General features: G+C 41.8%; 1 long non-coding RNA gene across 2 annotated transcripts in view; it reads right to left on the reverse strand.

Moving 5' to 3' along the window:
• The window catches only part of LOC106557922, an 87,841-nt gene extending 82,362 nt beyond the window's left edge, over positions 1–5,479 (reverse strand). For both annotated transcript variants that reach the window (XR_005379774.1, XR_005379773.1), the window contains exon 1: positions 5,227–5,479. This is a non-coding gene — a long non-coding RNA (uncharacterized LOC106557922). The remainder of the gene's footprint in view (positions 1–5,226) is intronic.
• Positions 5,480–6,000: the final 521 nt, after the last annotated feature.

The following is a 6,000-nucleotide window of genomic DNA, read 5'->3' on the forward strand; positions in this document are numbered from 1 at the left end:
CACCCAGGGATCCCGCCCTTGATTTATTTCTTAAACTCTTCTTCCTATGTATCAATGATGAAGATTTTTTATTTCACAGCTCTGTGAAGTGAGCTTCCAGAAACTTCTTAGAAATATATTTGACCTTTTAGATACTGCTGCCACAATCTTGTTTGTCTGTAATCAAGGGTATGAAGGTATGTCCTCTGAGCTTCTCTTAATTGGGGTGCAATTAAGAAAAGCATTCTCCAAACTCACGTTTTCAAGGCTGTTCTGCTCCCAGACGCCCTCAACAGGAAGGGTTAATTCCATTTATGAGATTACAGTCAGTCCTCTTGGTTAGAAGTCATTCCCTAGATATCTCCCAAATGCTGGGTCAGTCTTCAAGATATCAGTCTCTCTCTTTTTCTAATTGCTTCTAATGAAACCAAACCATTCTTCTCAGGAACTTCTATTAGGCTTCTCTGCCTATGACCGTGTCTATCTGCTAACCTTGAAGCTACCCAAGAGCAGAACTTCTGCCTTTGTATCACCAGGACCTGCTACAATGTTTGTGACAGGCAGTCACTAAATGTTTGTTCACTAAATACATGAATCCCATCTGGAGGCTCCCCATAGAAGCCAATCTGTTCTTCGACCACAATTTTCATCCTTTCCTATTGCATTTTGAGTATTTTATATTGTATTTGAGTAGCTGATATCTATGCCCTATCTCAAGAGTAGGTCCTATGCTTGCCCCCTTTTGTGCCAGAAATCCTGCCTTAAGGCCAGAAGAGTGCCATACATATTTTATGGTTCCCTTCTTTAGTAAGCTTTACTCCTACACTCTCTCCTTAACTCAGCCAGAATTGTGAGAACACCTGGCTCAGATCCAGCAGATTCAACCACTTCATGGCAGCTTTTCCTTTTATGGACTCATTCCGAGGACGCAATTGCCCGGGACCTTGCAGACGTGCCACCTGAACCTTAAATGCAGTGCATGGGCATTGGGATCTGACCTACCAGCAAGCAAAATCTTCAGAAGGTTTTTTCCAACTGCTAAGTCAAAAATGAGCTGCCCCTCCCCCCATACACACTTAAAATCTGCGTTCTCACAGCGTTTCTATATCTGGTGTGTGCCAGATGAATCTACCCTGGATTATACATTTCCACATGAGCATTGGTGAGCCTGTGTTGTTTGTGTGTGTCCTTTCCCCACAGTGCAAGGTTCTGGGCCCCTTCTTTTTCGTGGCGACCACAGAGAATCTGTGTTTGAAGGCCTGATATGTTATCATGTGTCAGTCTCTTTGCTTAATCACCCCAAAACATGGCTGTTTGGCATTTTTCTGACATTCTTCATTCGTGAAAGGAATGAGAGTGGTTTGACCTTGGGAACAGTGCCCTATGAATGAAGCTCTCTAAAAATGCCAGAGCTTTTCTCTCACTTGCTCAGGCCAGTAGAGAGAGGGTGTCCTTGTTGTAGATGGATGTTTCTAGCATCCACTGACCTGTACCAAAAGCAAAGAAGAAGAGAGAAGCAGAACGGCCCTCTGATAGTGAGCTCCTGAAAGGTGGGCTCTGGTCTCAATAGCCGAAAAGTCATATAAGCAGCCACTGCCATGGAGTGTAAACCTCAGGGTGACAGCCCCTTCTTTACAACAGATTCCATAAAGTTGTGAAAGGTGGAGATAGAAGAATTCAGAGGAAGAGAGAGAAGAGGCCAAGAGAAAGTGTTATAAACAGGTACATTTCCTGAAGTGTGGCTTCCTGGGATGGAGGTCTAGATCCGTTGGGAGTGTTGCTGGCTCTCATTCATAATTGCTTTCAGAGCTTTCAAATTGTTTTATGGTCTCTTTGAAATATCACCTTCCATTTGATCTAGGAGCAGCCAATATATCAGAACATGTTTGTGATGTACAGAGGCATAAATACATACTCGCTGCCAAAGTCCCTAAATTTTGCTGGAACATTAAGTGGCATATTCAGTGGGTGGTGCAGTCGAGTGTGACACATGCTGGTGGTTGTTACTATACCAGGTATGTACAAAGATACACAGAGTAAAGTGCTGTGGAAATAATGTTTATTTAATGTGGACCTCATATCTATGGATTTCTATAGGTGAGGCAGCTGGGGCACAGATTAGTGAGGCCACTTGACCACAGGCCCATCTCCCCATCCTCCCTCCCTTCCTCTTTCACCAAAAAGCTCTCTGAAACAATCCCAGGCCACCCTGTGAGTCTAGGTGTGTGCAAAAACATAAAGAGATGCACATACAAACTTTCTCTTTCTTATTCTTACAGATGGTCTTTCAGTGAAAATTATTTTAGAGCATAACATAATATTAACCCAAATGAAGGCCCTGTCCCACTTGAGTGGCTTTTATAACAGCATAACATTTGGTATCAACGGATTTGTACATTTAAATAAACAAAAAGGATAATAATAGCAGTAAGGGTAGAATCTCTGTTCTAAACCAACTAGGCTACGGCACAATGATCTCACTTAACCCTGTGGCAACAGCTCTAGGAAGAGGTATTATTTTATTGTATCTTGTGAATGAAGAAACCTAAGCCCAGCATGGTCAAGTAACAGGCTTTTGGGTTACCCAACTGACAAGTGTGGACTCTAGATTCACACACTGATTTTCCTTGATTCCAGAAACCCGGCTCTTCACCTCTGTCCTAGATCCCTTGCCTGGGTTCCAGTTCCACAAAACCTAGTTCTGCTTAATTAAGTTTATGCATGCATTTCCTTCCCAGGTTCCCAAATAGAAGTGCCTGGATGCATTCCTAGGGTCTTAAGTCTCATGCCAGCACTCCTTCCAGGCATGTGTCAAAATACCACTTCCCTTGTACCCTCCCTTTGGCACACCCCTGCCAGCTTTTAGGCCCTTCCCGCTCCTGGCTGCCTCCCCTGCTCACTCTGTGCTGCCTGCTGTGGCAGCTTTCCCCTCCTGAGTCAGGCCTCTTTAGAGAACATTTTAGTCTTTTTGTTTGTTTGTTTGCTTGCTTGCTTACTTGGCTTGCTCATTTTTTTCTCATTTGAAAAAAGCAGACCACTGAAGACTGCATGCCTCTCACTTCCCCACTGGGCTCTTGAGTGGCTATATTTGCTCCTCAATCAACTGGTTTATATTTGTAGCTTATTTCTTTTTCCCCATCCTTCCTACCTTTTAAACAAATGTTATTAGGTCTCTAAAATTTTATATAACTTCTACTCTTGAAGTTTAGGTCAAGCTTCTTTCTTAATGTCGTAAGAACACTTCAAGTATATCTTGAACTTTACAAAAATAGAATTTTTTTTTCTGTTCAATTAAACATTTCAACATAAAATATTTCAAAGCTTAGAAAGGTTTAGACAATAGCATAAACACTCGGATTCTCACCACCCAGCTTTATAAAATCTTAACATTTAGCCTTTTTTTCCAGATTTTTTTTTTTTAGAGAAAGAAAAGCAGCTCCCGATTCTGAAACTTGATAGTGAAAAGGAAACAAGGGAATGTAGTTCTTGTGTAACCTATACTTCAGGATAGCTAAGTACCCCTTGCAGATGAAGAAAGATCCGTTTCTTTACAGACTAATTCCAACTAATAGAGTGAAAAAATGATTGAATTAGGAAAGCACCATTTTGCGACATCAGATGAAATCATCCATCCAGGCAATGAGCACCAGTGGATAAACTACCCAGTGAAAATGGATGGGAAACTTTGCCACAGAATGATTGCATTGCCTCTGTCTGTGTCGTTTCCATCAGTTTTCCATCACTAAAACATGGGGTATTTCCAGATATGGTGCAGTGGAAAAATTCAGCATAATCTAGGAAGTTCCCTTACCAAAAAAAAGTTGATCCTGAATTTAGAAAATGTCCAGTTTTAGAGATGAGTACTGAATTAAGGCATTTGATTTAAAACAGTCAAAACCGGGGTGCCTGGGTAGTGCAGTTGGTTGAGTGTCCAATTCTTCGTTTCAGCTTAGGTCATGATCTCAGGATCCTGGGATCAACCCGCATCCAGTTGATGCACAGCAGAGAGTCTGCTTAAGATTCTCCCTCTTCTGGCACTGGGGTGGCTCAGTTGGTTAAGCGTCTGCCTTCAGCTCAGGTCATGATCCTGGGGTCCTGGGATGGGGTCCTGGGATGGAGCCCTGTGTCTGGCTCCCTGCTCAGCTGGGTGTCTGCTTCTCCCTCTCCCTTGGCCCCTCCCCAACTCTTGTGCTTGCTCTCTCTCTCTCTCTCTCTAATGGATAAATAAAAAAATCTTAAAAAAAAAGATTCTCCCTCTCCTGCTCCCTCTGCCCCTCCTCTCCACTCTCTCTTTCTAAACAAATGAACAACAAAAATTAAATTTAAAAAATTAAAAATAAAACAAAAACAGTAAAAACAACTAAACATCACATATAAACTTGAGGTCCTTGAGTGAACTCCTCCCTAATCTTGTTCTTCTCCTTACCTCATAAAAAGCATCTGAATTTGATGTTTACTATTTCCACCATATCTGTTTTTATTTCTTCATGTGTATGCACCCATAAGTGACAAATAGTATTAAGTTTTTATAACTTTGAACCTTCCACAAGTGGTATTCTATAGCATGCATCTTTCCATAACTTCTTTTTTTTTAATATATAACATTACCATTTGGAAGTGTATTCATCCCAAATATATAGACATCGCCATCTATTTCATTGCTTTATTGTCCATTATAAGAATATGGACTTCTTTTTTTTAAATTTTATTTATTTATGATAGGCACACAGTGAGAGAGAGAGAGAGGCAGAGACACAGGCAGATGGAGAAGCAGGCTCCATGCACCGGGAGCCTGATGTGGGATTCGATCCTGGGTCTCCAGGATCGCGCCCTGGGCCAAAGGCAGGCGCTAAACCGCTGTGCCACCCAGGGATCCCAGAATATGGACTTCTTTATGGACTCAAGAGTTTCTCAATTTCATCGTGCACATTTGCTAGAATCCTCCTGGAAGCAGATTTGAGGAGCTTAAAGGTATTTACATTTTTACGTTTGCCGAAATCAAGAGATTATCCTCCAACGGTGCTGAAATAATTTATATGCCCAACACCATTTATAAAAATGTATGAACTTCCACATGTTTGCCAACACTTGTGATTATCAGGTGTGAATAGAATTAACTGTGAATCATAGCTATTTGGAGATTTTCTCACACAGAGACTTGAACTTTTAAGTGCAAGTCTCTGAATGAAAGCATGTTGAAATTGGAGGAACAACACAAATTCACGAAACAAATACAAAAAAGCCTACCTGTATCCCAACTTTCAGCTGTATCACGGCTTCAACATATCGTAGTCCTGGCACCTCTCTAGTTGCTCAGTCTACACAGTAAAGCCCTGAAATCAGGCAGCAGCCAGAGTTTAAACAAACTAAGAGGAAAAAGCACTGGTCATCTATGATGGAAGGCTAGAGATGATGCAGAGAAGGATGGAGGAACTCGCACTGGGGGATGCAGGGAGCCCACCCCCCTGCTTAGGAATCCTCTGATGCGCTCTCATCCCAGTCACAGAGCATGGTTGAGAGAGAGGCTGGGGCCAGAACAACTGCAGATGTGATGATCTAATCACTGGCATTATTAACAATCAAACCTAAGCTGCTCCATGTTTGGTAAAGTGGGCAGAGCCTCATGTTGTGGGATAACAAGGAAGCAATAAAAAGCAAACAGCTTAGAGTAACTATTTTGAAAAAAAAGATTATGAAATGTTTTTGATGTACAAACAGGGTAAAGAATAATACAAATATCCACAATTGAAGTTAATAAACAAAACATCCACACAGTTGAAGCCACCCATGATGCTCTTACATTGAATTCAGAGTTTATAATTCCCATACAGGTTACTCTGCCTTTACTCATAGGAATATGCCCCTAAGGCATGTAGAACATGTTGTTTATTTTTTTTAATTTTATTTATTTATGATAGTCACACAGAGAGAGAGAGAGAGAGAGAGGCGGAGACATAGGCAGAGGGAGAAGCAGGCTCCATGCACCAGGAGCCCGACGTGGGACTCGATCCCGGGTCTCCG

The sequence above is a fragment of the Canis lupus genome, chromosome 27 (assembly GCF_011100685.1).
Source record: "Canis lupus familiaris isolate Mischka breed German Shepherd chromosome 27, alternate assembly UU_Cfam_GSD_1.0, whole genome shotgun sequence".
NCBI lineage: Eukaryota > Metazoa > Chordata > Mammalia > Carnivora > Canidae > Canis > Canis lupus.